Consider the following 22,909-nt stretch of genomic DNA (forward strand, 5'->3'; position numbering starts at 1 on the left):
GCCTCCAAAAGAAAAAGCTCAATAAATCAAGATCATTCCGGTATCAAAGGAGCCGGATTCCATTGGAATGAGCCCAAGCTGACAAGAGAACAAATACCCAAGAGAACACTTGGGGGGCTTTGGGTAGTCTAAAGTCGAGGACTTTGAACTGGAAGGCCTTCCTTCCGAGGTAATTACCTGGAGACTTGAAACTCACAATAGTCTGAAGAATGAGCGCAAGTTCCGATTATGTGGTTACCAATGAAATGGGTCTCTATCGTGGGATTTCCGATCGTATGGTTTCCTATCGAGTGGTTTCCGATCATGTGGTTTACAATCATATGGTTCATAATCATGCAGTTCTTATTGGATGGTTACCCGATCGTGTGATTCCTTATCATGTGGTCTCGATCACAGTTTCCGATCAGGTGATTGCTGTTTGGGGAACATGTAGAAAAACCACAAAGAAATTTTCAGAAAAAGCACAAGGAAATTTGTCTTGAGAGGAGAGAAAACCTAATTGGAGCATTCCCATGAAGATGAACCCTAAAGGGAAGACCACAAGGAAACCTCAGCACTTGTGATGGGATGACCTCATAGTCTGTGCCAGCAATGTGGATGATCACAAGTTATTCTTTCATCAAAATCATGCACTAGATAAAACAGAATGGTGAAAATCGTAGAGGTAAGCATTGCCTCTAGGGATGCTGCTAGTTCCTGTACTACGGAACAAGCACAGGATATTTCAAGTTGAGGTAAGTGGTAATCAAGTTGATTGATGGGGAATCTTACAGTCAAGATATTTTTAGCCAATGAAGGATGTTGGGACCACTCTGCACCTATGACTGATCCCTGGTGCACAAGCATTTTGGAAAATACATCCTTTAGTCTGGAATGGACTTTACTGACCAGTTCACTGCACTGTCTGGCAGCCAAAAGTGCACCTGCTTTGAGTTATGTTGTTACACAGTACCTCCTTGGTGGTTGTTGTATGCAATTCAGTAAAGTTGTCCCTTGCCCCTCTTTAACATTACTGAGTGGCCTTTCAGACACTGTTTGAATGATTGAAGTATAAGAAGTGCTGCCTTTATTTCCAGCTGGTTGATGTGCAAGCGTTTAATTGGACAAATGATTCTTCTGGTATGCATCCTATCCCTCCTTCAACATGCTTGTAAAGAGAGCATTTCTACAGGATTATCCTCCTTGACAAGGTTCTCATCATTTAGCCAATAAACTAGATAATTCTGTGGCCTTAGTTTTACAGGAACCAAATGGTGTAGAAGAATATTGGCAGGCAACCAGTGACGCTTCTGATGCCACTGGGGAATCTCTGATGAAGACACCCTAAAAAACAAGCTTCTCTAATGACAAGAGATGTCTGAGCAACTTTTGCCACAGTCGTGCTGGCAGTTTTACTTGGAGAGAAAATGTAGAGATACCTTTACGAGTCTGCTGAAGAAGTCGTTTGAAGGTAGAGCTGCTGTTGTATTTATCAGTATTCCGGGAAACTCATCCTCCGTCTGGGTGCGAGACGTGACTTCTCCCAGTTTGTCACATTCTTAAAACAAGGAGCCTGTCTCAGTATTGGTGTTTGTCAGTTCAAAGCCTAGGACCTTAAATTGGGAGACCTCCCTGCTCCATTGAGACTCGAAAGTCACAATTGTCTGAAGAACAAGAGTAAGTTCCAACCATAGGGTTTCTAATCATGGTTCCGATCATGTAGTTCCAATTACATGGTTCCCGATTATGTGGTTCCAACAGCCATTTTTTTTTTTTTTCCACCCTCCCCTTCAGTTTGAGTTCCACCACCATCACATAAAGATGTCTCCAATAGGGAACTTAAGGAAAGTATAGTCTATTTCAAAATTTGGTATTATTATAGAAATACACTGGACATACTTTACTAACACAACGCTTCAATTCCTTTGTAGCTGTTCCATGTCGGATGTCCATAATGGAGCTCAAAGTAACAAAGTGTAATGGCTGCTCTTTTCGCTATTTCGATTCTACAGCCAAGTTTCATGGTACTCCTGGTGTAGTAAATAATTTTCGAAAAGCTCATTGTGTTATCCCTCAAAGGTTTAAGTGTCTCAAGTGCAATTCGGACTTAGTTTTTAGGGAAAACCGGCACATTTTCTACTGCAACACTTCTGTAAAGATTACGAAGACAAATTAAAGAGAAGTAGAAGTAGGTGTCAATCATAATGTAAGGATTTATTTGTGATTTACTTTTAGTTCGTGACCTGGTAAGAGGGATCCAGCATCCAAGGGTCTTGCCCCCGGCTAGGGGCTGACCTGGGAACCACATTGTTAGGTTAGGTGGGTTTGTTAGGTTCTGTGCCCTTTTAGAAACCTCAAAAGTATTAAATAATCACATTTTGTCCTGTTTTCAGCCACTTACATGAACCATACATTTTCCCCACTAGTTATTTTGTATTTATTTTGCATTTCAGACCATCATTATTGCTGCAAATCACTCATTTATGACATTTCCTCACCCCCCAAAAAACCTGGTTTCCCACTGGAGGCCCTCAGTGGGGTCCAAAATCCCATAAACAGGTGTTTGCCCCAATAATCAAGGTCAGAAATGCATAAAACACAAGATAGCTAGTAGGTAAAATATATGGTTCATGTATTTGGCTAGAAATTAAAGTATCATATATCTACCAAAAAAAAAAAAAAAAAAAAAAAAGCGGATGGTAATTAATTCTCATAAAAACCTTAAAAGGCTGGTTTCAGCTATCGCTGAAATACATCTCCACAGTAAAGACAGTAATGGTTTGTATATAGCGTCGGAACAATTCACTATTTCCTACAATGCTCTCACTACTTAATGCTAATGAATCATGATACACATGAACTTTGTATTTTTCCAATTGATCTGGTGTGATTTAGGCATACAGATTCCAAGCTACCATTAGTTTGGTTTCTCTACCAAAAACTGCCATGCTCCCACAAGGAGCCCCTAAAAATTGTTGGTAAAATAGAATATGTAATCAATAACGGTTCTGGAAAAATAATGTGTAATCCTTGCAGTTTTTAATTTGACAATGCTAACAGTTGGAAATCCGTATTTTTGTAATAAGCTTTCTCACTAAATACTATAAATGCACTTCACAAGAAAAACAAAAATGGATGCAACTTAACTTGAGGCTTCCCGCCTAACCTAACCTAAGAAACCTCCTCCTACCAAGGGTGGGTACCCTCTGCAATCCTTCCCCAACAAGCTGGGTAAAATTGCATTAGTACTCAATAATCCCTTAAGCGTACGTAAGGCGTTTTAGGTGTATTTGTAGGCGCTATGAACAATGTCAGAAACACCTTTTGGTAATTGTTTACAACACCACGCTCTCCATTTACTCCAAAATAATGCAATCCTGCAGTTCACATCTTCTTGCACAATAATTAGGGGGTTATCTAAATTCTGTGCAAGCAATAATTAGCAAGATATGTTGAGGAAGGCGGAAGGGGTTATAAAAAGAAAATAGCTCGGTTTCCTCTCTAAACGACTTGGAACTGACATGTCAACATAGTCAAGCAAACAGAATTTGTGATGCCAGCGTACATAAACAAAAGTTCGTGATGCCAGTATACATTTGATATACTGTATATTCAAAATATGACAAATTCGGAGATAATTTGTATTTTTCCTAACCATACAAACCTTAGCTATTTACATAGGGTTTACTTTCGGCGTAGCAGAAATTGACAAGCCATTAGATTTCAACGAGGGTTTACTACCCCCGCGCTAGTTAGCAGGGCTAGGGGAGGGGTAGCTTGCTACCCCTCCCCCCTCACACACCGGTGAAATGTCTCACTTCACTTAGAGGTAGGACTTGACTTGGGGGACAGGGCTGGCGGGCAAATATGTGTAAATAGCTAAGGTTTGTATGGTTAGGAAAAATACAAATTATCTCCGAATTTGTCATTTGTTCCGTAACCGAAATACAAACCACGCTATTTACATAGGGTGACTTACCCCTTAGGAAGGGTGGAAAGTCCCTGCACCTCACAAGTTCCTTGCTCCGCAAGGAAACGTGTGGCCTACATAAGCTTGTGTGTGAAGGAAGAGTGTGACTTGTCCTAGGCAGTTGACCTGGAGTTCTTAGACGGAACTCTGGGTTAGGATGTTCCCAATACCACCTCGTCAGGGTATGGGGGACGCGACAGTATTATCTCAATACTTGGAACACAAGGAAGCATGGTTTACCTGCAGAGGTTTGAGGTCAGCTATGCAGAGACCAGGATGCTGCTTTCCCCAGGAGAGGGGAGGATGAAGAAAGAAGTAAGGGCCAGACATACTTCTTCCATTCATGCAGTCTAAAACCTGTTAACAATGCCCTCAACCTTCTGCTACCTGTCCAAAAAGGAGCCTGAGGTTAGACCAGCTGTTGTGTAGCCACCACAGGGCGATAGAAACGTATCGATACCCCTGTGGGTCACGTCCTGCAGGAAGTGGGCTGCGAAGGTCGCTAGACGCTTCCAGACTCCAGCTTGTAGCACCTGCGTCACAGAGTAGTCCCTCTTGAAGGCCAGGGACGTTGCAATGTATCAGACATCGTGGGCTGTAGGGCGATGACGGGGGAGGGTCTGGATTCAGGTCAAGATGAATGCCCTTGAATCCGGGCTGAAAAGGCATACTTGGTGACCCTCCCCTGCGTCCTTCCTGTGCTCCCAAACCGGGCTTGCACGTGAGGACAAACTGCAGCTGTTCTTAAAGATAGCCCCTCGGTTCCTTACTGGCAAGTAGGAGAAGGTCTGGGTCATCTGTTACAGAACGGAGACTCGAAATCTTGAAGGTAGTAGGTTGGCCAGGGCACCAGCCGCCCGTTGAGATACTACCACTAGAGAGGTATTGGATCCTTTGACTGGCCAGACAGTAATGCATTGGATCCCTCTCTCTGGTCACGGATTATTTTTTCTTTACCTACACTTACACAGAATAGTTTGGCCTATTCTTTACATATTCTCGTCTTTCCTCATACACCTGACAACAATGAGATACTTAACACTTCTTCACCCAAGGGGTTAATTACTGTACTGCAATTTGTTCAGTGTACTTTCTTCTTGGTAAGGGTAGAAGAGACTCTTTAGCTGTGGTAAGCAGCTCTTCTAGGAGAAGGACACTCCAATATTAAACCACTGTTCTCTAGTCTTGGGTAGTGCCATAGCCTCTGTACCATGGTCTTCCACTGTCTTGGGTTGGAGTTCTCTTGCTTGAGGGTACACTCAGGCACACTATTCTATCTTATTTTTTTTTCTTCCTCTTGTTTTTTTGAAATGGTGTGTTGGGCAGGCTTAATAGAAGGGCCATGGATGCCTGGTGGTTTATCAAGAGGTTGTCTTTTCCTTTTTCCGATTCTTTTTCTTCTCAAAACCATCCTTACTGTCCTCCCTTCAGTTGAAGTGGCTATCCTGGAGGGTATTTAGCCTTGCATGGTGTATCGGCTCCTCCATGTTGACCAGTTTTTCCGACTTTTTACTATAGTCTATGGATATCATCAATCACTTTGTTTATAATTTTGTACGTACAGTATTGTTTTTGTTATAATTCTTGTTAATCTAGTTTTTAAGTATGATGTCTCTTTTTTATTTCTATTAATTCTTATGCTGTCTGGAGACATTGAGCGAAATCCGGGACCAGTATGTCCTAGATTTCGTCAATGTCGTCTTCTGTATTGCAATATTCGTGGTCTTCATGCAAATATCCAAGACCTTACAGTTGCGTCCAGACAGTATGATATTCTTTTGTGCTCAGAAACTTTGGTTTCTAATATGAGGCACTCATCTGAGCTCCTTATAACTGGTTTTAAGAAGCCAATAATGTTGAAACGTGATGCCATCCCTAGGGCCAGGGGAATGGCGGTGTATATTAGGACCGAGTACCCTGCTTCTCATAAGTCCTGCTATCAATGTGGATGTCATGAGATTCAGGTAATAAAAGTTTGTGGCAGGCATAACAACTTTTATTTATGTTCGATCTACCGGAATCCAGACATGGATGATTCTATCTTCGATTGTCTTCTTACCATTATGGCTAAGATACAAGAAGATGATAGAAAGGCTTCTTTTGTCTTTGTTGGTGATTTTAATGCTCACCATAGGGAGTGGTTAAGTTCTATCTCTCCTACCGATCGCCATGGCTTAAGAGCTTTAGACTTTGCCTCTGAATCAGGCTGTGAGCAAATCATAAATGAAGCTACTCACAGGTCTGGTAATTGCTTGGACCTCGTATACACTGACTCCCCTGGCGTTATAACTGGTAAGGTTGGTTCTCCAGTCGGGACATCTGATCATGCCTTGATTTCATTATTAGTGAAGACTGAGCAGCCTGTCCCTGACAATCATATTCTTGTAAAATTTATATGAAATCCCAAGCAGACTGGAATGGGATTTTACATGATCTTTTGTGCTTGAATTGGTCACAATTATATAATAGTGTAGATCCTGTTGTCCCTTTGAATGAGAATCTAGTCAACATAATTGATAGGCGTATCCCTTCTCGTGTGCTAAGGTACCGAGTGAAGGACAAACCGTGGTTCAATGATGATTGTAGACGTGCTTTTTTGGAGAAGCAGGAGGCCTATCAACTTTGGAAGGGTAACAGATCAGATTTGACCTGGAACAACTATACTCAGCTTCGAGCTTTTGCTCAGAGAGTTTATGCCTCAACTGAAAAGGAGTACAATTTAACCATAAAAGAAACACTTTCTGGTACAACTCAGGAACATAAATGGTGGTCTACCCTTAAATCTGCACTCTTTGGTGTAGATGCAACAGTTCCTCCTTTACTTAAACCAGATGGCTCAGTCACTCACTGTCCAAAGGAAAAGGCAACCCTTTTGGCTGATGTTTTTGACAGTAAACAGAGTAATGAAAAACTTGAACTTCCTCATTCCTGTTTTCCTGAGGCTAAACTAACTAGTTTAGCTTTTTGATCTCGTGAGATTAAAGCTCTGTTGATGGACCTTGATGCTTATGGAGGTGTAGACCCAAATGGTATTTTTCCTTTGTTTTTTATAAAGACAGCAGATTTCTTAGCTCCAAAGTTATGTTATTTTGCGCAAGTTAGCAAGAAGAGGAGCTTTTAGCACTAGTTGGAGAATTGGTAATGTTACTCCTCTATGTAAATGTGTTTGTGGTAGCTCAAGTCCCACTGATTACCGCCCAATTTCCATAACTCCCATACTATCTAAAGTTTTTGAACGTCTTCTGGCAAAACGTCTTAATAGGTTTGCTGAAGGTAATCATCTACTCCCTAGTTTGCAATTTGGTTTTCGTAAAGGCCTTGGAGCATGTGATGCCCTTCTTACAATCTCCAATGCTGTACAGAAATCCCTTGATTGTGGTCGGGAAGTTCGTATGATTGGCCTTGATTTTAGTGCTGCCTTTGACCGTGTTAATCATGAGGCCCTTGTTTTCAAACTGAAACAGTTGGGAGTGGGTGGGTCGTTTCTTAGCATTATTATTGATTTTTTAAGTAATAGATCTCAAAGAGTTGTTGTTGATGGGCACCATAGTGATTATAGGAATGTGATATCCGGTGTTCCACAGGGTAGTGTTCTTGGCCCATTACTTTTTATACTATATACACATGACATGTGGTTTGGCCTAGAAAACAAGCTTGTTGCATATGCAGATGATGCTACTCTCTTTGCATCAATTCCATCCCCTGAATGTAGATCTAGGGTTGGTGAATCCCTTAATAGAGATTTAGCTAGAATTAGTGCATGGTGCAAATTATGGGGTATGAAGTTGAATCCTAACAAAACTCAAAGTATGATTGTAAGTAGGTCAAGGACGGTGGTTCCTCAACATCCGGATCTCAGTATTGATAATGTTTCTTTAAATATGTATGACTCTTTCAAAATTTTAGGTGTGATTCTCGACAGTAAATTTACTTTTGAGAAACATATAAGGTCTGTGTCTTCTTCAATTTCACAAAAAATAGGCTTATTGAGAAAGTCTTTCAAGATTTTCGGCGATCAATCTATTCTGAAGAAGTGTTTTAATTCTTTCATTCTACCTTGTTTTGAGTATTGTTCTCCTGTCTGGTCTTCAGCTGCTGATTCTCATCTTAATTTGTTGGACAGAAACTTACGGTCTATTAAATTTCTTATTCCTGATCTAGATATTAATCTCTGGCACCGTCGTTCAATTAGTTCATTATGCATGTTGCATAAGATTTTTCACAACTCTGACCATCCTTTACATTCAGATCTCCCTGGACAATTCTATCTTGTTCGTAATACTAGGCAGGCAGTTAATTCTAATAGCCAGGCCTTCTCCATCACGAGTCTCAATACTACGCAGTACTCTAGAAGTTTTATTCCAGCTGTGACCAAGTTGTGGAATGATCTTCCTAATCGGGTGGTTGAATCAGTAGAACTTCAAAAGTTCAAAGTTGGAGCAAATGCTTTTTTGTTGACCAGGCGGACATAGTCTTTTTATAGTTTATTTATGATATATTTGTTTTTGATGTTGTTGATAGTTTATTATATGACATGTCTGTTTTGACGTTGATTCTTATTTTAGAATGATTTATTGTTAATTTGTTCTCTTCATTTATTTATTTCCTTATTTCCTTTCCTCACTGGGCTATTTTTCCCTGTTGGAGCCCCTGGGCTTATAGCATCTTGCTTTTCCAACTAGGGTTGTAGCTTGGATAGTAATAATAATAATAATAATAACCGAAGGTCCGGGACTCCAAGATTCTGAGTCTAGAAATCAACTCAGGAACGAACCTGAATGTTACCTCCCCCTATCCTCTTGAAAGGGCGGAGTCGTACGAGACCATGAAGATTGCTTACACACTTGGCCGAGGCCAGAGCGAGCAGGAGCACAGTCTTCCAAGACGGGCGACGATTAGAGGCCTGACGTAATGGTCCGCAAGAAGATCTCTTAAGGGTCTTAAGAGCCCGAACCATGCTCCATGGAGGAGGTCTCACTCCGACTGGGGGCAGGTACATTCGTAGCTTCCCATGAGCGAAGAAAGATCCAGCGGGGAGGAAAAAGTCTATTCCTTTCAGCCTGAAGGCCAGGGTAAGACTGAGCGATAGGCTTCACTGCCGAGAGCGGAAAACGAGTTTCCTCCTGCCGATAAACAATAACTCCGTTATTGCTGGAGAAGAGGCATCAGGGGGAGAGGTACCTCTCCCACGACACCAACCACAGAAGACTCTCCACTTCGCCTGGTAGACCCCTGCGGATGACAATCGCAGGTGACGTGACCTCCGCTCCGCGACTATTGCGGGGTGCCTCTTTGTGAGGAGGTGGCGTATAGTCTCCAAGCGTGAAGCCGAAGCGATGCTACGGCTTGTGATAGATGTTGCAGTGTGGTCGTTTGAGTAGCCTGTGTCGTGGAAGAAGCTCTCCCGGGAGTTCCGCCAGGGGATGCAGAAGGTCCGGAAACCGTTCTGCGTAAAGTCGCAGCGGAGCTCTCAGGGTCATCGATAGATTGACCGACAATCTGGTCTCGTTGAGACCCCTTCTCAACAGACAAAAATGGTGGGAAGACGTAGGCGTCGATGCTGTCCCACCGTCACCGGAAAGCATCTTGCCAAAGAGTCTTGGGGTCTGAGACTGGGGGGTAGTACAGCGGCAGCTTAAAGTTCCAGGCTGTCGTGATCAGGTCCCCCAGGCCAGGACTTTGCTGGTTACTAGAGGCCAAAGACCCCCAGGTACTCTCTATCTATGAGTCTCTGCTCAGATTGTCGGAGAGAACATTCCTCTGCCCGGAATGAGCGAGCCGACAGTGGTATTGAGTGGATTTCGGATCATCTCAGTATCTCTACTGCAAGATGCGAAAGTATGAAAATGTACCTCCCTGCTAGTTGGAATACGCCAGTATCATGGAGTTGTCGCGCACGGAGCGACTCGGCAGGATCTGTTGCATCTGTTGAAGGGCCAGACTACGGCCTCTAAGCCTAGCTGAATGATGTGGAGGTACCCTTCAGGCTCTGACCATAAGCCTGAACCAGAACATGCACCCCCCCCCCCCCTTTCTCTTTGACGAGTCCGAGAACAGCATCAAATGCGGGGGAAGGACGAGAAGATCCACTCCCATGCAAGAGGTTTCCGTAGGTCAACCCCCATTGCAGGTCTAATCGTTCCGCTGGTCCCATAGGGGCCAGAAAGTCTAGTTAATCGTTGCTTTGAGTCCACCGGAACTTGGGCCCCCTAACAGGGAACTTATCCTGAGGCGACCGTTCGGGACTTAGACGGGTCAAGGAGGAAAGGAGACCCAGGAAACGTCCCAAGATAAGGCTGAAAGCTCTCCTTGTCTGAGGAAAGGTTCTGCGACTCTCCTCAGCCTTGCCACAGTCAACTAAAGGGAAGGCTTGGAGAAGGAGTCAATATCTTGGCTAGATATCCCAGATGTTGAGGTAGAAGCAGAGAAGGCTCCTTGCGAATTACCATGATCCCTCGATCTTGGTAAAGTCCCGGAAGCTTGTCTCGGTGTCGAACAAGGTCGAATCCGAGACTACCGGAGTTAGCCAGACCTCCAAAAAGCGAGCGAGGCGGAAGCCTGCTCCTGAGTGGCCATGAGGATAGCAGGGAGAGTTCTCTGGTGAAAACCTGCGATACTGCGGTGGGATCGCAACAGAGCATCTTAAACAGGTAAATCTGTAGTCTAGGCTTAATTCCAAGTGCTTCCTGGAAGACGGATGGAATGGGACCTGGAAGTACCCGTCCTTCCGATCCAGGGCATATGGAGTCTTGTGGTCTCGCTACCAGTCTGATCGACTCTGCTGTTCCACGCTGTTTGTTCGACAAACTTGATCAGAGCTGAGTGGTCGATGACGGAACTCCCGTCTCAGATGCTTTCCTTACAAGAAAGGATCGACCGAAGAAGCCGGGGGGGGAAGCCGTCGACGACCCTATGGAGGACATTCTTCTAAAGCATGGCTCCTTCTGCCCGACGGGCAAACCTCTCGCCGATCCCATGGCAGCGACACTGGAGAGATGTTAAGAGCGAGGAGCGATATCCTTGGCTGATCACGGAGATCGTGCAGGAATCGGCACCAGGAAGCTGTTATCTGGCAGAGTAACCTTAGGCATCCCCCCAGCAGGAGGCCTGCAAGGGGGTTGCCAATCCTAGAGTTTGTGAACTCGGCCGCTCCCTCTAGGATCATTGCCTCCCCGGGAGGACTTCCCGTCCTACATGTCCCTGACAGGAGGGGACTGCTATTGTACACCTTGTCTTAGCAGCCGGAGCCGGTTCCGATAACCTAGGCTGACAAGGCTGTATGAAGAGGCGTCGGAGGCTTGCAGGGTCTGGAAGTAAGCGCCTTTTGGAGGAGTGAAACGAGATTCGACTTCCTCCGCACACCAGCTGTCCATTTCTCCGTCCTTGGGCTCAAACAAGCTCTTCCCAAGGATGGAAGAGTGTCTGAGCATGTCGACATCCACAGATGGGACTCCCGAGAGGAAGCCCTTGGTCACTGCGTCTAGATGCTTCAACATCGAGTTTCCCCGCAAGTTCGAAACTTGGCGACGGAACGCAAAGGTTCTTGAGCCCGAGAGAAGGAAAGTTCCCATGATCTTCCTGGAGCTTCCTTGTACAAATCCTCGGGTCGCAATCGGAGAGGGAAAGGCCTGGTAAGCCCCTTCCATGAAATGGTGAAGAGGAAGGGCTAACCAGTTACCCCTTGCCCGGCGGAGAATTCTCGAAAGAAAACTCCCTGGCAAGACCCTTCCATGGAACGGTGGGGTGGAAGGGCTAAACCAGGTTCTGAAAAGGAGAAGAATGTTGCTCAGACTTCCCTGAAGATTCTTCCTGCTCTTGCACGTGCCATGCTCTGCGTTTACGGGGTGAAGATCGTGTTCTGGAAGTACGCGCTCCAGAAGACTCGCCAGGTTGCCCGTGTTCCGAAACCCCGACGGGAATCGCGGTCGAAATCGCCCTGGCACTCGCGCGATGGTAAATCGATGGTTCCCGCGTGGGCGAACGTGGGTGCGCCCGTGCGCGGGCGCGCAGATGAAAGTGCGCGAGGGAGCGCAGGTGTGGGCGAGCGCGGTTGGAAGGGCGAGCGCGGTTGGAAGGGCGAGCGCGGTTGGAAGGGCGAGCGCGGTTGGAAGGGCGAGCGCGGTTGGAAGGGCGAGCGCGGTTGGAAGGGCGAGCGCGGTTGGAAGGGCGAGCGCGGTTGGAAGGGCGAGCGCTGGCGGCCGGAATCCGATGGTGCGCAGGCGAGCGATGGCGCGTAGACGAGCGACAGCGCGTTGGCGAGCTATGGCTTACTGGCGGGAATCGCGCTGGCACGATGGAAAATCGTTGGTTCGCGCGCGGGCGAACATGGGTGCGCAGGCGGCCGGGAGACCGATGGCGCGTAGGCGGGCGATGGCGCGTCCTGGCGAGCGAAGGCGCGTTGGCAAGCGAAAAAAACGCTTGCACGCAAGCGAAGAATCGCGCGGGCGCGTAGGAGATCGCCGACGCGTAAGAGACTACAGAAGATCGTCGGCGAGAAGGCGAAGGAAATCTCCTTGCCTGCGCCCAGATCTGGTAGATCGTGGGCGTGAGGGCGAACGTTAGCGCACATCGCGCTAATCAGAAGGCGCGCAGGAGCATCAGGAAGGGGAGCGCCGAAGCGCGCTGGCAAGCAGGCGATCGTGGGCGTTCAGGAAGCCGTTGGCGCCCATGGCACGTAGCAGGAAAGGGCGCGCAGATGTGCGCTGGCGCACAGAAGGACAGAAGCACAGGTGAGCGCTGGCGCGCAGGAAGAAAATCTACGGCGAGAATCAACTACCGGAGATCATGGTCCACAGCAGGCGAGCGCTAAAGCGCCCGCGCGCAGGAAAAACCTGGCACTTAAGGGACTTACCCACACTGTGGAATAAGCCCCTTAGCCCCGAAGGGACCGGTGCCAGTTGTAAACGGGGTGTGTTGGCGCCCACTGCGCATCTGCGTCCAGGAACGGAGATGAAGACTAGAAGGTCTGGCAGGAGTAGAGCAGCTGCAACGGTCGGTACTCGTCGAGGAGGGTCCTCTGCGGAGAACGTCGAATAAAGATGAAGACGACCTCGGACAGGCGCAACACCCTCCGACCTCTGAAGAGGAGTCTGATCGTGAACTCCCCCGAGGGGAAGAGTCACTGGCAGAAGAGACCGTTGGCATCAGCTGTCCCCGAAGGGAACCGAGCCCTCAGCAACAACAGCAACAACAACAGGAGAAGTCCTCCGATGAGGAGTCTCTGTGGTGAACTCCCCCCTGGGGGAGAAGCACTCGCAGGAGAGACCGTAGGGCTCAACTGCCCCCCGAAGGGAACTGAGCCTTCAGCAACAACAGCAGACGGAGTCCTCCGAAGAGGAGTCTCTGTGGTGAACTTCCCCCCGGGGGAGAAGCACTCGCAGGAGAGACCGTAGGGCTCAGCTGCCCCCCAAAGGGGACTGAGCCTTCAGCAACAGTAACAACAGCAGACGGAGTCCTCCGAAGAGGAGTCTCTGTGGTGAACTCCTCCCCGGGGAAGAAGCATTCGTAGGAGAGACCGTAGGGCTCAGATGCCCGCCGAAGGGGACTGAGCCTTCAGCAACAACAACAGCAGAAGAGTCCTCCGAAGAGGAGTCTCTATGAGTGTCCTCCCTCGCGAACGAAAGAGGAACACTTCGTAGAAGAGACGGGTCAGCAAGTGACCTAAAAGGAGCAATCCTCCGAAGAGGGGTTCCTGCAGTTGCTCAGCCCCTTGAGCGTAGCTGCAGGTGCGACCGCTCAGCACCAAGAGCATAGTCGCACGAATTCCATGGTCCGAGCTTGCAACCGCTCAGCCCCTTGAGCAAGGTTACAAAAACAGTCGCTCAGCACCAAGAGCATAACCGCCGGAGGACCAGGAACAAAAATAAGGTAAGAGGAGTTCCCCCCGAAGGGAAAAACTCAAGCCTGGACAGGGAACCTTCCCTCGGAAGGGAAGTTACCCACCCAAGGAGGCGAGCCTCCTGAGAGTTCTAAGATGAACTGAAGAGCTGTCAGTCGTCACGGGAGCACTTCCAGGAGAAGGAGACACGCCCCTGACGAAGTTCTATAGGGGAGGCAACAACAGCAGGCTCCCCAGGCCCCAACAAGACAGCTCGCTTCGTTGTCACGTTATATAAACGAAACTAGATCGTTAACTGTGACAAAAATAAAAAAGTAATTAGTTAACATTCATTCCCCCGGGAAGACTCCGAAGAGTAATCCCGAGGGAAAAGAACACAAGAATTACACAACAGGCACGTGCCCTCAACTCCACTTACACTCACGGGAGAGCTGTAACAAACACAGAATTATAACAATTATAATTATGTAATTCAAATATGAATGTTCACTAAAGAAAGAATGAAAACCCCGAAAGGAAGCGTTCCACAAAAAGCTGAAAAGTTAACAAATACAATTAGATTCATAAACTAATTGAGATATGTACGGCGTAGCAACCCCATCCGACACGGGAAGGAAGCTACCCGGGACGTAGTAAAGGTAAAACGTAGTAAAGGGTGAACGACCTCAAGAGAGAGAGAGAGAGACTGTAGTCAAACTCGATCGCGACCCATGAAATTACACAGTGGTGGCCTAACTGCCGCTCCACGGAGGTATCATAAACTACACACACAAGCATGAACTCTGAAAAGGAAACTTACTGATTTCTATACTCAAATATATGCATAAACAAAAATATGTTTACATATATACAGAGTATAAGAAAAGTAAGTGATTAAGTAAAGACAAAACATATAATAGCTGCCAAGCGAGGACGAAGACAGGCACGTCTGTACATCGTCCGAGCCAAAAGTGAAGCCAGACATTTCATCGGTGTGTGAGGGGGGAGGGGTAGCAAGCTACCCCTCCCCTACCCCTGCTAACTAGCGGGGGGGTAGTAAACCCTCGTTAAAATCTAATGGCTCGTCAATTTCAGCTACGCCGAAAGTAAACCCTATGTAAATACAGTAGCGTGGTTTGTATTTCGGTTACGGAACAAATACTTAATTAAAAATGGATTTATTACTCAAAAGTGTCCATAAAATATGCAATTTACAAATAGTGACACTTTTGAGTAATCACTCAATTTTTGATTAAGTATATTTTGAATATACAGTACATCAAATGTACGCTGGCATCACAAACTTCTGTTTATGTACGCTGGCATCACGAATTCTGTTTGGTTGACTATGTTGACAAGTCAGTTCCAAGTCGTTTGGTGAGGAAACTGAGCTATTTTCTTTTTATAACCCCTGACCCTTCCTCAACATATCTTGCTAATTACAGTGGAACCTCTACACACGAACGTATCTACATCCGAATTTTCCAACACCCGAAGTAAAATTCGAGCAATTTTTCGACTCTACACCCGAATTTTATTTCGACACACGAAGTAAGCAATTTTCGTCGTACCGGTTGTATCCGAATTTTTCGACACGCAATGTAGAGGTACCACTGTATTGCTTTCCCAGAATTTAAATAACCACCTAATTACTGAGCAAGAAGATGAGAACTGCAGGATTGCATTACAGGTATTTTGAAGTAAATGGAGAGCGTGGTGTTGTAAACAATTAGCCACCTTTTCAAGTTAAAAAGATGCCATCTTACAAATATTGCCCTATGATGCACCAATACCTAATTGTTTAATATTAGGAAGGTAAAAATGGGTTTGCACCAGGAATAATAGTCAGAGGAGCATAATAATAGCCAAAACTAGTTATAAAATGCAGGTGAGTCATGTACCGTATATGGCAGGAAATTAAATTATGATAGGCTACCATTACCAAATATCTTCAAATTCCCTCAGAAGTTTAAATGTGTTCAAGTACGGAATATTGAAATCAGTAATATTAGCCTAAACTATGAGCTACATTTGCCTAAACTATGAGCTACATTTCCCTAAACTGTCCCAGTATACACAAAAAGTACCACTAGTAAACAAAACCTCCATACAAGTGTTTCGCATTTATACATGGCATACAAGGGGGCCACGAATTACTGGAATCCCCTTGAAAATTACCGAAATCCCCTACAATCTCACTGCAAACCCTTAGAAATCGATAAATAATGTTTTTATTAATATACATTATTTTTTAGTAAATTTATCTAATAAAATGTGTATTTAAAAGCATTTTTATATATACACAATATATAAAAGGGTACAGACCCTAACAAACCCACCTAACCTAACCTAGTAGTTCCCAGGTCACAACCCCTAGTGGATCCCCTTCCCAGGTCACAACCCCTAGCCAAGGTTCCACGTGCAAATATATAAAAAATATAAATGCTAAAAACATAAAAATAACGTACAGTATTTTAATAAAAACACATATTTATCGATTTCTAATGGTTTGCAGTGATATTGTGGGGGATTTCGGCAATTTTCAAGGGGATTTCAGTATTTACCTGAGAATTCCAGGTACCGGGCGTACAAAACATACTCACACCCCATAAGCCTTGAGGATCCAGAGCAATTTCGACATTAAACAACAAAAGTGCACACCCAATACAATCAACAAACAGTAAAACTTGCAGCCAAATAGTACATAACTTTCACAAACTTCCTATCAATCTATTTTCTATTACCTTATTAGATGACTGCGGCAGATGAAAGGGAAACAAGGAAGAAGGATGTCAGGCGTGCCACACTTAACTAAGAGGGCACTCGGGGTGATCGCTAGTGCCTGCCTGGTGGTACGGATGTCGGAGTGTGGAACTGTGGATTCGTTCTTTCTCGATGAAAATTGGCGTCACCTGAAATTACGTTATCAACAGTATAGCAAATTCTAAAGAAGACAAAGTTTTCAGCAAAATTCTTTGTATGAAACAATTTCACCTTAAACGAATTATTATGTTTTACCAAATATCTGTGATAAGGTCAGATACTTATACACTTTATTACTCGTATAGCCTACCAATGCTTTAGCAGTAGGCATATTGTAGGCTACAATAGTAATTTCACTTTACACAATGAAAACACTGTTAATTATTACCGTCGTCATTCACGTAAATACTGTATCAAGCTACTGTATTGCGACATATTCATAAAGGACTATTCCAGATTCAATTATTTAGTTTATTCATGATCGAGGTTTCATAATCTACATGATAAATATAAAATAACTATCCATTATATCTTCAACGTTCTAGCAGTATGCTAAAGCCTAATTCGTATACTAAATTTATAAAAATCGGATTCTCAATAACGAAACTGAACCAGTTTCACAGAGTTATTAGTTTTATAACAAAGAAGCAATAGATGGCAAAATGGAGGTATATCAGAATTTCAGAAACAGGAAACAGTTGTTTGACTGAATGTTAAGAAATAAATTATGAGTAGCTAGAGACAATAACCGGTTTTGAGGTCAGTTCCGTTTTTAGTAAATTTTGGCTCCTTTTTGCAGCATGGGAACCCAAATTATAGGCTATGGATTATCAAATCTAAAGCTTGAAATTATATAGCAGGTAGGAAACAAAAGAATTGATTATGAGGGAAATTTCATATGAACTGAGCTCTAAAACTATACCACATCGTTTCACTGTTTGGGATAATGACTCTCTCATAATCTCATTAATCAAGACACCTTTCCAATCACTTTGAAAAGAGAGAAAAAAAAATAACGTTATATAATCTCAAAAAACCAATAAAGGGGTTGTGACGTCACTACATCACACGGGCCATTGTAGGCATGGATGTTTACAGGGTCCTATCAAGTAATAGCTGCCCATTTCTTGATCCTATTGCTTTACTTTGTATTGCTCCATTTCTTGCACCTTGCTATACAATGCCTTGCAACTACTGTTAAGAGTGGAACTACGGAACTCCTTGTTGCAACTCAACGATTTAACATTAACCCCCATAACTCACATGAAGATTGTAATTTAAGTACTTTGTGAAATCCACAGTAATTTGCCTCTTAACAGTTCCTACCTCAATGCCTAACTGCTATCGGATGAACGTTACAAAACACACAACTAGATGTCGTTTATGGATGGCTTTACATAATGCCGAAGGTTCCATTCATACCCCTTGAATTCACACATTTAATATCCACACAGTTTAATTTGCATACCTAGATGGCAAAATAATTTTCCCTCGTTTTCTAAATCTTTAGTCTTGAAATTATAGGCAACAAAACACATTTGTAACGCTGTGTATATATATATATATATATATATGTATATATATATATATATATACATATATATATATATATACATATATATATACATATATATATATATATATATATACAAATATATATATATATATATATATATACATATACATATATATATATATATGTATATATAAATATATATATATATATATATATGTATATATATATATAAATATATATATATATATATATATATATCAAAGCTATTATTTTGACCTAGGCATTTCTGCTAAGTCTTACTATAGGCATTTGCATTAATCATCCATTAGGCAGTGACGAATGGAAACCATTTGCATCTTGACAATTCAATCTATCCTTTTCATATGAACTCCAACCACAGTTAAATGGAAAGCCTCAAATACACCTTAAATTGGAAGGATGTAACGGTTTGAGAGAAAATTTGCACACTTAACGGGGGAAGAAACGAGAGAGAGAGAGAGAGAGAGAGAGAGAGAGAGAGAGAGAGAGAGAGAGAGACTTTAATAAACCAGGAAACTAGGAAAACCCAAGAATGGGGATGTTATAGTAAGGAAAAGTTGGGATGTAGTAGACGTGAGTTTTCCCTCCCTTCAACTTGTTCAAGGGACACCCTCGGATATGCAAATACGGTACGTTACGGACAAGGGGATGCCGCTCCTTGGGTGGCCTCTTCTGGAGTAGCGGGGGTTCCGGGGAAGATGGAAGGGGTTATTTTTAGAGGAAAGAGCCCCGTGAATTATTCTCTGGCATGTGAGAATATCTTCTGTATGCGAGTGTATGTTTTCCTGAGAATGGTTGGGGTTTACGACCTAGCTAATACATAAAGGTATATGGATAAATTATTATTATTATTATTTCCTGAGAATAGTTGGGGTTTACGACCTAGCTAATAAATAGAGAAAGATATACAAATAAATTTATTATTATTATTATCATCCACGCTACAACCCTAATTGGAAAAACAGGATACTATAAGTCAAGGGCTCCAAAAGGTAGAAATATACCAGAGAAGAGAGGAAATAAAAATTAAATAAACTAAATGAGAAGTAATTAATAATTAATAAACAATATTTAAGATGGGAAATTTATAGCTAATGATAGAGTATAGAAGTTGATGCAAAAGGACGTGCCAATAATTAATGTTGATCTTTCATCCCTTTTTTCATCATAATCATTTACTATAACAATAGTGTTTATATTTTCTCCCCAAAGAGATAATTCACTGTAAAAGGATTTGGTTATTTCCGTGAATGGGTGCCTGAGATCCTCTAATAAATTTAGGTGAGATTTTACTGCTTTCCTTCCACTCTCTTTATAAGGACATACTTTTAAAGGTTTTTACCAAGATCTCTTTTGTAATTTACACGATGAAGCTTTGGTCATTCTTATTATTAAACATTAGGTCTAAATCATTGCAGGCAAAGGAAATTAATTAGGAAAGTTACCCTCCTGAATTACATGTAAACACTTCTGCATTTTTTTTTTCTCTTGGTATCTCTCACTCTGCAATTCAGCCTAATAATTTCATAATTGAAGCAACTGACTTACAAGCTAATTCATTTTGTCATTACATTTATACGCTAAAGCCCGTACGAATTTCTATGTTTATGAATAAGGAGCATGTTGGCGAAGGAAACCTTCGTCTCTTGGGAACCTTCTGTGACTTGTCACAAGACTAATGAATGATTCCTCCTCCTTATTTCAACTAAATTGTCCTGAAATGAAGGACCTAAATGGAGAAATTGAATTTAAGAAGAAACTAAACACATTACTTTTCACAAGATCATATGATTTGGAAGATGCTACAATCAAAGAATTGTATAAGTTATAATGAAAATGTTTCGTTAGATGATTAATATGGACCCGTCCGAGAAGTAGTTCACTCGACTTCAGTGGAGGGTTGGATTTAAACCCAAAACAAGTAAGTAAACAAGTAAGTAACACCTCCTCTCTCCCCATACACGTCTTCTCGAGTAACTATCGTCAACATTTGTGAAGGAATGATAGAATTCTACCAAAGGTAAGAGGATGGACATGCTGTGGTAGTGCTTTGAAATATAATAGGCACTAAGTCTTTAATATTCCACAGCAACTACAACCGGAAGTCATTTTTATACTTATATCAAAGCCTTATTTTGGCTTTAAATAACTTGGTAATGATATAGCCGCAGCAGGGGGATTCATCTCGGTTTCTTCGTCAATAAGACTGACAGATTATTTGAGCGATCCATTATACTTCTCTCTCTCTCTCTCTCTCTCTCTCTCTCTCTCTCTCTATCTCTCTCTCTCTCTCTCTCTCTCTCTCTCTCTCTGTAACCACACATGTACTACACACACACACATATATATATATATATATACATATACATATATATATATATATATATACATATATATATATATATATATATATACATATATATATATATATAGTTACAACTCTCTCTCTCTCTCTCTCTCTCTCTCTCTCTCTCTCTGTAACCACACATGTACTACACACACACACACACACACACATATATATATATATATATATATAGTATATATACATATATATATACATATATATACACACATATACACACACACACACACACACACCATATATATATATATATATATATATCTAGTTACAACTCAAAGAATTATGAAAAGAATAATGATGGGCATAACACTAAGAGACAAAACGAGCAACATGGATACGAGAGCAAGCTAAAGTAGATATATATATATATATATATGTTGTGTGTGTGTGTGTGTGTGTGTGTGTGTGTTATACAGCCTTTCGCCTTGAAAAAGGGGAGCTCTAAAAAGTATTTTTCGCTACCTTGGAAGTACCTTGGGATGGCATTGCAAGGCATACGACTCTCTACTGTACACCTTGGATGCATCCGGCCAGAACCGAGTACCAAAAAGGTACCTAGATCCATTCTATGGTCTGACCAACGAGGTACAATAGATGTTTTTTTAAGGAACGGATCTAAATCGCCATATTATTTCGCCCGGGTTTATCTTTAGATCAGTCAGTACAGAGAAGACTGCATAGACTAGTGGTAACACAGGGCAACGGGAACCTAACATAATAAAAATGATTGTGACTTATAGTATATTTTGCATTATAATGCAATATGATTAGGAATAAACCTTCCCCCCTAAATCTTCAAGTACTGGCCACTCTCCTTCCCTACCCTTTAAGGTGAAAACTTATGTTAGTTAAATGTACGGCATCGTTCGCATGGGCTTAAGAATTATCCAGCTCGAGGCACAAAATTAGTAAATATCCCCTTTAGTTCTCCAATCGACTTTTACGAAAATGGAGACATCGAGTTCATTGTGCTGGATGCTTATTGATGACAAGCTAAAAGAGCACAAAGCGATCAGCGTGCGGCTCAAGACAAGAATCGCTATTACATGACGTTAATCGCAGATAGCTGTAGAGAGGGATATAGGGGTTATATGTCCTCTACACACCATATCTTAAAAAAAATCAAGTAATAAGAAGAATCAAATTAAATCTATCTATTTTCACCAAAGGCAAACATCAATTTCAATTTCCGCAATGCATACCAGAAGTCAAATTCATTACACAATTGCAAGTTCAAAGAAATGTATTTCCAACCATTTCATTTTCTTCCAAACATTTGTTGGTTTAAATAGTATTAACTCGAGATTTTTCATCATTCAACCACTAAACGGCATTAAACTGGATTTTTTTTTACATTCATTCCATATCTAAAGCTCTTATCAAGAACCAAAACTTTTCGTAAACATGGTTCCTTGAACTACCTCTCAACTACTGTATTTGAAGTATGCTTCTAGCAAGGTAGCGACCAATTCTTATGAGCCGGAAGTAATACAATACGTTATTAACACTATTGTGAGAAAATTCTTCATTGACCGTGAAATAGTGAGAGGTTGCAATTTTCTCTCTAGTTCCAAAGTTTAAACAGTTATTTTTTCATCAGTGAGTTAATAATTTTTTTTTTTCATTTACCCATAATAATAGCAATTTCTCAACTTCCTTGAAGATCTTACTACTTTGTTTAGATAGAGAGGTCAATCTTTTAGCTACAATTACATCTTTAATGACTTTTTTATCTTTTAAAATCTTTCTTTGAACAGTATATATATATATATATATATATATAACACCCCTTCTAGGCATACATATATACCTTATCATGGTGAAAGAGTTTGCGTATCGCCATGATCAGCAAAGTTGTACTAAATAGGGTCACCCTTACTAGGTTGGTTTGCTTTGAGTGATCAGGCGAAAATCTGCCACCATCACCAATCCCCACTGGCTTGCGTGGCGATGAAAATTGGCCTAAACCAAGACATGAAATGACATCTCTGAGGCCTTTCTCCTGCAGTGGATTAAAAGCGACGGAACATGGTGTTGTATATAGTATAATAACCCATTTTAACCAGAATGTAACTTTAACAAAGCAGTTTGATTTACATTTTATTAGGTACGTCCTGACGACCTTAGACTTTGTACGTTTTAAAGACTTTGGACTTTACAATGTTCATTGGTATTTTAGTTTATGGCATAAAATTATTTTTGTTTTATAAGAGTAAGGTGAATAAATGGAGTTAACTCGGTAGTGAATGTACACACTCGCATGCAAATACTATTCATGTACAAACAGAGAGAGAGAGAGAGAGAGAGAGAGAGAGAGAGAGAGAGAGAGAGAGTAGTTCATCAATATTTTTAACATATAGTTAAACTTAGATGTACGTGTGCTTATATGAGTGATGTATAATCCTGTTCTAAAGTTTAATATAGACCATTTTCGGACGAGTATACAGTCAAATTGTTCTT

General features: G+C 42.3%; 1 long non-coding RNA gene across 2 annotated transcripts in view; it reads right to left on the reverse strand.

Annotated features, from left to right (window-relative positions):
- LOC137630079 (uncharacterized) overlaps positions 1-16,676 on the reverse strand; it is a 31,477-nt gene extending 14,801 nt beyond the window's left edge. For both annotated transcript variants that reach the window (XR_011041639.1, XR_011041638.1), the window contains exon 1: positions 16,511-16,676. This is a non-coding gene — a long non-coding RNA (uncharacterized lncRNA). The remainder of the gene's footprint in view (positions 1-16,510) is intronic.
- Positions 16,677-22,909: the final 6,233 nt, after the last annotated feature.

This window comes from Palaemon carinicauda, chromosome 38 (assembly GCF_036898095.1).
Source record: "Palaemon carinicauda isolate YSFRI2023 chromosome 38, ASM3689809v2, whole genome shotgun sequence".
In the NCBI taxonomy this organism is placed as follows: domain Eukaryota; kingdom Metazoa; phylum Arthropoda; class Malacostraca; order Decapoda; family Palaemonidae; genus Palaemon; species Palaemon carinicauda.